The sequence below is a fragment of the Mus musculus genome, chromosome 16 (assembly GCF_000001635.26).
Source record: "Mus musculus strain C57BL/6J chromosome 16, GRCm38.p6 C57BL/6J".
In the NCBI taxonomy this organism is placed as follows: domain Eukaryota; kingdom Metazoa; phylum Chordata; class Mammalia; order Rodentia; family Muridae; genus Mus; species Mus musculus.
In genome coordinates this window covers 78,613,887-78,625,111 of record NC_000082.6, presented here as the reverse complement: position 1 = coordinate 78,625,111, position 11,225 = coordinate 78,613,887, and the positions used below count along the sequence as shown (strand labels likewise).

The window sequence follows — 11,225 nt, the reverse complement described above, 5'->3', positions numbered from 1 at the left end:
AGAGAAAATTACTTTCTTTTTTTATTTATTATTTTTTTAATTAGGTATTTTCCGCATTTACATTTCTAATGCTATCTCAAAAGTCCCCCATACCCTCTCCCCCACTCCCCTACCCACCCACTCCCACTTTTTGGCCCTGGCGTTCCCCTGTACTGGGGCATATAAAGTTTGCAAGTCCAAAGGGCCTCTCTTTCCAGTGATGGCCGACTAGGCCATCTTTTGATACATATGCAGCTAGAGTCAAGAGCTCCGGGGTACAAAAATATGGAACGCTTCATGAATTCGCATGTCATCCTTGCGCAGGGGCCATGCTAATCTTCTCTGTATCGTTCCAATTTTAGTATATGTGCTGCCGAAGCGAGCACGAAAGTTACTTTCTAAAACATTTGTAGGATGTATTAATGACAAATCCAGAATGCCAGCTCCATCAAAGGTATGTTTTCCTTCACTTCAGATAATTTAATGTGTCTGTGATCTCTGATTTCTCAGCTGAAGTATCTTGAGCAGAGATAACTCCTGCTTTTTACAAACTGGTCTCAATAAATGTAAGAATTTGCAGTCATCTTTTATGTGAGACGACCATCTTGCCCAGATATGAAGGAAATGATGTATACTCCTGACAACACAGCTCTCTCGTCTCTGGTTCGTGCCTTGGCATACTTCCTACCATTATCTTATTGATTCAGTGTGGCGCGGACCCAGTCAGACTGACATTGAAGGGACAATTTAGCATGAATCAGTCATAGCCTCCTGGTGCTTAGTAAGAAATACATCAAAACCTATATCTTGGTAGATCTTCTTCCCAGTCACGTCAAGGGCCACTGGTGAAATATGATGAGGTTTGTACCACACTTTTCAAAGCCACTTTAAATGTATGTTTTGACCCGAGTACAATACTGATCTCTACAGAAAAGATGGCATGCCTTAACCTGTCAGTCTCACTTTTAGCAATGATAAATAGAGCCTCGCTTCAGTGACTTATAATACCACAAATTCTCTTGAAGATGGTAAATCAGCCATTATCTGTCACTTAAAGAATGTCTTTGGGGATGAAAGTCACGCCACATTATGTGCTATAGTTACAATTCATTTAAATATGGTAATTCTTTGTTTGACACCACCTAATCAAGATCAATACTTCGATGTTTACTATCTATTCTTCCACCTGTGTCAAAACTAACACGTGCAATAGTACATCCAATCACGGATTTAGCAAATATGTAATCAACTTTGACTTTTGCTATTTATGTTTCATGAATAGCTTTAATCAAGGACTCACTGTTCCTAAAAGTCTATTTAAAGTCTCTAACAAAATCATGGAAACACTATGTGGTATGGCTAATATGAAATGAGAGTCAAGGACATAACCCATTGTCTTAGCCTGAGTTCACAAGAAAAACACAAGCAGCCATATGGAGATCTCTCTCTCTCTCTCTCTCTCTCTCTCTCATTTAATTCATGAACATCTGGAGATTATATTCCAAGATTTCAGGGCATCCAAAAATATTCGTATCTAAGTCCAGAGATCTAAGAACCAAAAGGGTCAAATGTGTAACAGTTAAATAGGTCAGCAGGCTCAGAACCCAGAGAGGACTTGTGTTTACTCTCATGTGATATTGTTTGAATATTTCCTTCCTTCAAAACTTGATTTGAATTTCATTTGCCACTGCAACAATATTAATTAATGAGTGAGACTGTTAAAAAGATGAATTGATGCTGTTGTCATGTGACTGGGTTATCTTAGAAGAAAGTCTCTCTCCATCATCTACCCCTCTTTTGTCTTCCTTCCCTGTTGGCATTTGCTATGTGTGAGGACATAGTAAGAGAGCCTTTGCAAAATGCCAGCATCTTAATTTTGAATCTCGCAAACTTCTGACCTATGAGAACTAAATCCCTAGTAACTATGAATTACCCTGTCTTGGATCCTGGCTTCTATTTGACAGTACAGAATTGACAATGACAGAATTTGAAGGTGGGAAAAGATTAAGCTCCATCTCAAAGCAATCAAACAGAAGCCCTGGTTACCCGGCCTCTTTGTTTGACGTGGGAGTTCATCTGATTGGATGAGACCTGTTCTTATCAGGCTTGCCGGATTGTGTTAACATCAACTAGAACACCATCACCGTCTGCTGCTGAGGTCAGGCTCATAGGTCAGCATATGTCCTTCTCTAAGCTAGTCTGTACTGTGTGAAACAGTGACTTTCAGACTGTGCCTTGCTCCAAATCCATTGTGCAAGCAACTGTTGACTCTGTTTTCACCAAGGAGGACGACTGGGAACTTGGGTGAACACCATGCAGCAGAGACTGATAAATGACATATTATTCCTGGTTGTAGACAGGGTAGGACCTTATAAGTTTATCAGGGTGAATTGAGTATGTAGGGGCAAAGGGGCAGATTTAAGTTGTATCAAGAAAACCAAGCCCAAGAATTCATTAGATACATTAGTCCAAGAAAATGGTGTTACTCTCTCACTTGGATGCTGTACAATGACAGACACCTTGCACTGTCCCAGCAATGGCCCCTGTGGACCCTTCATCTGACACCTAGCATATGTGTAAGTAACCAGCACACAGAAAACTTCCAATTGTCCTTGGGGCTTCAGCTCAGCTAGATTCCCACTGTTTCAAAGCTGTATACAACTGTCATCTGCCCACTTGAATCTGTTACCCATCCATCTTCACATTCCTTCATCTGGACAAGAGCCTTCTCTTCCAATTCTGCAGTTGGACTCTGCTGTACAGTTCCACCTTCAAACCCTTGAGTCTTAGCAGACTGAAGCTACAGTAGCAATTCTTCCCTGTAGCCTATTCAGGTTTATTATATTTCTGACACAGACTCCACTTGTATTTGTATCAGTTCACTTCTAAAACTTGTTACAACTCTGCTGCAACCTCTTTACCCATTTGTATCCATTCTGTAGCCCCCATCCACATAGAGATACATAGATACAGACATTTGTAGTGTGTGATTGTGATCTAATGGTTGATAAAAGTAATTAAGATTGCCATAACAGAGCCTCTCCTTTTGTCATCCAGATTACTAAGGAAAGTGTAATGGGGGTGTGGATGGCCATCTGGGGGTTCACCAAGCCTGTTCCCTGGCATGGACAAAGAACTGAACATCTGGAAAAGGATGAATGGCAATTTGAATGTCCAGAAAAGACAGAAGACCAAGCCTTGGAGAGAGGGAAAGTAACAGCTTTGTCCCTTGGGAATGAGAAAGGTTGAAAGCTGGAAACACTCTAAAGGAAAGCTGGTTTGGGTCTTTATAGGGCCCCTGGGTCCTCTCCATCTTCCCAATGGTGTTGTTTAGCCACACCCCTATGTCTTCCCACCAGTTCACCTCACAAATTTCCCTAGCACAAGAAGCGACTATCTCAAAGAGTCTGCTTTCGCCTTCCTTGTCTGCCTATGTCCCTCTAACTTTCCTGCACATTAAAAGTGATGACTATTGAACTCAAGACCCAATACATGCTAAACATGTACCCTTCCACTGAGCTACATCATCAGCCCCTACATTTATTTTTAATGAATTAAATAACAACTGCCAGTGGTAAGTCTAATAACAGGTTAAACATTAAGTTAGAAATAAGAATAACTAATGATACATATAATATTTATAATATATCATATAATAAAATAACAACATAATATGATAATAAGCAATATAAAAAGTCTATGATTCTACAAATGACAAATTGGGGTACTTTAAATCCATCATTGAAAGATTTCCTTTTTTTAAGATTTATTTATTACTAAGGTTCCTCCTTAGGTCACAAACTTCCTTCTTCCTAGATAATGGTAAATTTCTGTGTAGGGCAGTGACTTAGCTATCCATGCCCAGGGTCGGATCAAAGACTGCCTAGAGTGTAACTTAGCTATATGTCAAAAAAAAATCAATCCTTAGGAGCACCTATAATAAAGCAATATTAAGAGAAAGCACACAGGTCTATTTACCACTAAAGCAAGGACACTGGAGCATTCGTTATACCGGATGCCACAGTTTCAGGAGACTAAGTTTCCGTGAACTTTTCTCCTCAGGACAGCGCCCAGGTTTGGGGGGCCTGTCACGACTGTCACTGCTAGAGTGGATGTAGCAGAGAGGGAGAGGTGAGAGATGTGATTCGATTCTGGCTCTGTATAGCAAGAGGATTTCCTAGGAAAAAGAGTATGATGAGGCATGAAACTGTGGGTCTGGCTCTCTCTCTCTCTCTCTCTCTCTCTCTCTCTCTCTCAGGACTTCTGGAAGAATGTCAGATAAGACTTGAGATGAGGAAAGATTTGGTCAGTCCAGTTGCTCAACCATGAATTGTCTAAGTGCACCCTCTCTGTTTCAGTCACTTAGTCACTATGGCCTCCAGGCAGAAGATCCCCTTAGGTGACGATGGCAGACAGGAGCCAGAACTGCTCTCTGTAGTCCCTGATCTCCAGCAAGGTCATTCCAGGAACTCCAGCTGTGGGGCCTGCGGTGGCTGTTCCTGATTGTCAACTTGACTCCATCTGGAAATAACTAAAAACCCAAGCCATCGGGTACAACTGTGGAAGAGTTTTCTTGCGATTGCAATTTAATTGTAATTAAATCACCTACAGTGGCAGACCTACTTTTATTCAAATCTTTTGAGGAGGGATGGATGATACATCTTTAAACTGGGCCACACCTTCCGGTTGTGGCTTGTATAGAGAACATAGAAGAAAGCTTTTGCTCTTTGCCTGCTTGCCCTCATCACTCTGGCCAGTCCCTTCCTTCACTGACATTAGAGCCTCTTTCTTCAGGATTCTGACATCTACTGAAGAGCAACTGAAGTACCCAGCCCTGTGAACAGAACAACTACTAGGTTGCTGGACATCCACTGGGAGACAGCCACTGTTGGATTAGCTGGACCACAGCCTGTAAGTCACTCTAATATGTTTCCATTCTTTATGGAGGGAAAGACTAATTTTATCATTTCTGTCCCTCTGGAGAACCGGGACCAATACAGGGTCCTTTCCCGTCTTGACCAGTTTCTGTCCTGTTCTTATCATAAAGACAAGTCACTATAGCTAAAGGATGTGTAAAGAAAGTGTCATGAAGCCAGAAGAGGCTGAGTGATCTGTAACCTTTTGTCTGTCCCCGATACGTACATACTCTCTGCAGCAACAGAACTGGAGTTCATAGAGCTAGGCTTCCAGTCACAGCAAACAAGAACACTGGCGTGCTCTGTGAAGATTGGTATTATTGTGTGAACTTAGCTTCAAAATACAGAAGTGAAATACAGTTCAAAACTTCCTTGATTTCATCATATATATAAACAATAAATAGAAATAGGTATAGGTTCAATGTGGTTGGTAAAGGTATTGTATAAGATGTCTCCTGAGACACTATACACTGGTCTACTCAACCCCAAAACGGAAACAACAAAAAACAAAGTAACATTTGCACCAAAGTCCCTCTTGCTGAAGCAGTGACTTACTGGGCTAACAGGGCCATACCTGAAGGGTTACTACAGAAGCAGTGATGACTCAGAACCAGGCTGTGTCACATCATCAAAGCCCCGCCCAACGTAGGTGATGACTCACAGAAGCAGCAACCCAGGAACTCTGAATTATCTGTAGTCAAGTTCAGGAATCCCTCTCTGGCCCAGCGGGGCAGAGTCTCCTCCTCCAGCTGTAGTTGGCTAGCGTAATCTTAGGGAAGGGCCCTCTCTTATCTCTCATACATTTCAGGTTTGTCAAATCTGTGTAGTCTAAGCTTCATGAGCCCTGGGGCGGGGTGGGGGCTCTCCTTCCTTCCTTCCTGCAGGGAATGTTCCAATTCAGAGAAAACTGTTACACAGTAAAGGACTAGTAAGAAGTTAAGAATTTGTTTCTTGAAAACGGAAACTATATTGGGTTTCAGAAGCTGAATAAGAGTTCATCCTGATGTAAACTGATCATTGTTCACAGATGGTGAGTTATGGTCACTGAAGAGTTAACATAATTCGCTTTTCTCTTATTTTAGAGTAACAAAATAATCTAATCTTCAAACACTATGTCTATAAAAATAAAATATTGTGAATATGTTATAATTCTATTTGACAGCAAATTTAAGTGTATTCAATGTAATAAGAAAAAGTACTATTCAGCCACGAATATTAAGAAGTGGCATTTCAAAGATAAATTTGTGAAATTGTTTTTTGTCCTCAGTCTAGAAAATAGAGACCAGATGGCTGCAAATATTTGTTACTAAAATGAAAAAAAAAGAAAAGAAAGAAAGAAAGAAAGAAAGAAAGAAAGAAAGAAAGAAAGAAAATCTTTTTACTCCATCCAATTTCAAGGTCTAGAGCAGCTTTTTGTTTCTAAAAATTTATAAGGAGGCACTTGAGGCTGGTAATCAACTATTTTAGTTCATTGTCTTCTCTATTAAATGTATGTTCACACACTTGCAATGTGTTCAATTGAGATTAATGTGTGCTTTTAAGAGCCGTCATTTTATACATTTATAATTCTACTTAATGTTTTTTTTAACTTTTTATTGATTCTTTGTGAGTTTCTCACCATGCACCCCAGTCCCACTTATTTCCCGATCCCCTCATATCTGCCCTTCACCCTTGCAATCTCCACCACAAATAAAACACAACAACCAACCAAAAACCAAAAGCATAGGAAACAGCTCATCATGGAAGCTGTAGTATGTCAGCGTGCGCCCCGCTGTATATCCCTCTGTCCAGACATCTTCACTTGCAAATGTTTATGTTCATTGGAATGAGTCATGGGTCTGATTCAAGATCTCTGGCTTGTGTGACTTCTGTGACACCATCAATATTGGATCCTCACCAGGACTCCTCCCAGCTATCCCGAGTCATGGAGATCCTGCGTCTTCGAAACAGCAGCACTGGCCCCTTCATCCCAACCATTCACAGACAGTAATAGATGTGGGGGCAGGATAATTCGGAACCCTGCATCTGGGCCTGGGTGGTAACTGAGCTGGCAGCTCTCCCATACCTGCACCAGGGTGAGCTCTCCAGTACTGCTAGGGCTAGGCCACCCAATGCCACAATCAGTAGGAGGCAGGGCAGCTCTCCTGCTATCTTACCCTCAGGGCCAGCTCCTACCCCTACCATCACCCCCGCACCCATATCTCCCAAACCAGTTCCACTGTGTTGCCCAGTCAAGGCACGGGGGTCCACCCCTCCAAGTGATGCAGCTTGTGAAGGGCTTGGACAGCTCTTTCGCTTGGGGCTGTTTTCACCTGTGCCTTTGCCATCAGGGCCAGCTCCACTGTGTTGCCCAGGCAAAGTTCAAGGCCTGCTCTCTGGAGTGATGCAGCCAAAGAGGGAACAGGGGTAGCTCTCTTGCTCTAGTTCCACTAAGCCAACTAGGTTTTCGGCCCAGGAATGCTTTTCCTCCTGTCGCCTTAGCAATAATAATCAAAGCAAAAGAGACTATCAACCCTGAAGTGGATGGGAGGGGACCCCACCCACCCACCCCAGGACCAGCTCTCCAGGATACTGTAGGAAGCAAGAGAAGGAGGGCATCACCCCCCCACACCCCCGCCCTCAACTCTACCTCACAACAGACAATTGAGTGGCAGACCAGCCCTCCTGTACTCTCGCCCTCAGGACTGGTTCACCAACGCCCCTAGACCAGGAGCAGCCCTGTTGCGCTGCCCAGGCAAGGTGCAGGGACCCGTTGCAGCTGATTTCTGTTTGGTTGTTTAGTTGGTTGTAGTTTTTAATGTTTTTAATTGAAGCAGAATCATGTCACTTTGCCCCACTCTCTTCCAGCCCCTCCCAGTCCCGTTCCTCTGACCGCTCCCACCCACTTCCGAGTTGATAGCCTCTTTTGCTTTGATTATTAGTGCTAGGGCGACAGGAGGGAAAGCATTCCTGGGGCCAAAAACCTAGTTGGCTTCGTGGAGCTAGAAAGGTTATGGACCTTAGAGAGGACTCTACTACTGCCACTTTTCTAGACCAGCGTGACTCGTTACTACGTTCTAAATCTTACTATACTTCTTGCTCAAAGGTTATTATGTAGCACTCTCTTTAACTGGAAGCTTAAATTGGTTATGTTTTCTATTATCTCAACAGTGTTTTCACTGGTTGCTTTTTGGGGGAAAAAATTAAAGATTAATATTAAAAAGAAAAAAGGAACACTTTGAGTTCACAGTCAAAACAATAATATAAATTCATGGTGTTCCCTGAGGGAGTCTAGAAAGATCATCAACCCGAGCATATTTCATTAACTTGGCGAAGTACCAAAATGTTCTACCGGAAATTCATAACTTTCATTATCAAAGATCTGTTAGCCACCACTGATTCTATACTAGCCTTCCAGTATCCCTTTTGATAAAGACATTATCAAAGAACAACTTTAAGCAACATTCCCCAACAGGTGTTGGGTACATGACTAGGGGCTTTCATGATCAAATAAGTTCAAAAATAATGAACATTATTTCCATATCATAGAAAGTCTCAATTTATATTAGCTTGCAAAACATTCAGAAAATCCTGACAATTTTTAAAGAAACAGTTATAAATTTAAAAACATAATAGATTCAAAACTGAGTTAGTTATCACGACTCCTATGGCTATTGGTTGAATTGTTACAGATAACAGAGAGTAAAGTGAAGCAAAAATACATAAATTGATTGAGTGCAGAATGGGGCACTGAATGGCTGATAGAGTCCTGAGAGTGGAGATAGATTTAATTCAAAAGGGAGAAAAATGGGTATATGTTTTCCTTTGACTGGTCCTAGGGATTCTTTTATTTTATTAGAGGAAGATCCTCATATAATCAGAGCCTTTGACATGTAAGAGTATGTCACTAGTATCTAAAGACAATATGCTATATGAAGGATGTCAAGAATGATAACTATAATTCACAGCCCTCATATATAGAGCATCATACTTGGGAGGAAAAAAAATACTATTGAGAACTTTGTACTGAAGACAAAGTTTTGTTTTCCCTGAGGAACTGAGAAACTTTCTCCTTTCTGCAAAGGAGCAAAAGGTCTTCCTACTGGCTTTGATTGCCAGGAAGCTCAAGACTAAATGTCAGAATGAGTATTGCAGCCACAGAGGCCTCTGTAGCCTAGATATTTTTTTCCTTAGCTCCATACTCTGATTAATGTCTCTTCTGGTCATGACACCAAATTCCTCACTCCCCATTAGTTCGTTGTGTGTGCTTGTTAGAATCCTGCACAAATCCGCTTGAGACTGGTCAAGGGGAAAGGTGAAGACATAGAACTATAAATAAAGACTGGAAATGACTGGTTCTGTTTCTCTGAAGAACCCAACATTTACCTTGCTTGCAAGCTTTAAATTTGTCTACATAATTGCCTACTATTTCCAGGTAATGTTACAGACACTTCAAACTTACTTTCTCCTCCTACACATACATTTATAATTTCAATCAAGGTGCATCTTCCACCTGGTTTCCTAAAACAGAAATACAAACTCTTACCTCTCCCATTGCCTTCATCTCTCCATGTGAATTGCTCCTCTCTCATCTTTCTATAATCCTTCTTGCCTTTACTATTCATGCACTACCAGGTCTCCATCCTTCTTACCTGATGCAGGGATGTCCCCTGATGGATTTTTTAAATTTGCCCTCCTTGGACACCTCCACATACCACTTAGAATGGCATATCTAAAATTTAGCATGACCACGGGATGTCCAGGGTTAAACCCAGTGAGGCTATCTGTGGACTTGTCCTTCTGCCTTCTGCTTTCTCTCCTGCTTCCTCTGCCCCCCAACTGCTATTTCCTAGTTACAATAATTTGTCTCTGCTTAGTCACTTTCTTAATGATAGTCCCCAAGGTTGGAATGTCACTCATCTCGTAACTCCTCCCTCAAGGTTAGGTTCTTGGCATCTCTACCAGAAAGCCCTATGTTTGCTTACATTGAGCTCATCTTTGCTTTCCAATAACTCCTCAGCAAACTGTTACTGCTAGCATGTAAACTTAAATGGCTTGGTGACATGAGTCTGTCTCTTCCCCTACTCAAGTCCTAGAGACCCAACCCAACTTCATATTTGTATTTGCATCTGAAATGTTGGGAAACAGAATGGTACGTGTGAGTTAGTCAGAAAGAAGAGAAGGAAGGGCTTGGCTCCGGGACTCCGCGGAGGGCAGGCTGCACGGGTGACGGTGTGGAAAACAGAGGCCAGCCGTTTCTGAGACAGGTGAGAGCCACAGAGCTTCTGAGGCGGCGCCATCTTCGGCTCCAGACAACTGGCCACCTTCCTGGTGGGAGCACAAGGGTCCGCCCGGCCTGAGAGGTTTGTGCCTCAGGCCCCGGCGGGAGCCTCCTTGGCTCCGGGACTCCGCAGAGGGCAGGCTGCACTGGTGACAGTGTGGAATACAGAGGCCAGCCGTTTCTGGGACAGGCGAGAGCCACAGAACTTCTGGGCGGCGCCATCTTCGGCTCCAGACAACTGGCCACCTTCCTGGCCAAAGCAACACAGCTTCTGGAAAAGATCCTGTTTTGGGCCTTCATCTTCAGCCAGGAGGAGGTCCAAACAACCAGATAACTGTGCACCTTCCCTGAAAGAGGAGAGCTTGCCTGCAGAGATTGCTCTGACCACTGAAACTCAGAGGAGAGAGCTAGTCTCCCACGTCTGCTGATAGAGGGTAACAAAATCACCAGAGGAACAATCTCTAAACAAAGACAACTATAACAACTAACTCCAGAGATTGCCAGATGGCGAAAGGTAAATGTAAGAATCCTACTAACAGAAACCAGGACCACTCACCAACATCAGAACCTAGAATGCCCACTTCGCCCAGTCCAGGGCACCCTAACACACTTGAAAAGGTAGACCTGGATTTAAAAGCATGATGATGGTAGAGGACATAAAGAAGGAATTTAATAACTCACTTAAAGAAATACAGGAGAAAACTGCTAAAGAGTTACAAGTCCTTAAAGAAAAACAGGAAAACACAACCAAACAGGTAGAAGTCCTTATAGAAAAACAGGAAAACACATCAAAACAGGTGATGGAAATGAACAAAACCATACTAGACCTAAAAAGGGAAGTAGACACAATAAAGAAAACCCAAAGTGAGGCAACGCTGGAGATAGAAACCCTAGGAAAGAAATCTGGAACCATAGATGCCAGCATCAGCAACAGAATACAAGAGATGGAAGAAAAAATCTCAGGTGCAGAAGATTCCATAGAGAACATCGGCACAACAATCAAAGATAATTCAAAACGCAAAAAGATCCTAACTCAAAACATCCAGGAAATCCAGGACACAATGAGAAGA

The 11,225-nt window shown here is 42.4% G+C and overlaps 1 non-coding gene across 1 annotated transcript; it reads right to left on the bottom strand.

Moving 5' to 3' along the window:
- Positions 1-258: 258 nt before the first annotated feature.
- On the bottom strand, positions 259-365 carry Gm24861. The gene has a single exon (XR_003952039.1). It is a non-coding gene; the product is annotated as a U6 spliceosomal RNA (small nuclear RNA).
- Between the last annotated feature and the right edge of the window lie 10,860 nt (positions 366-11,225).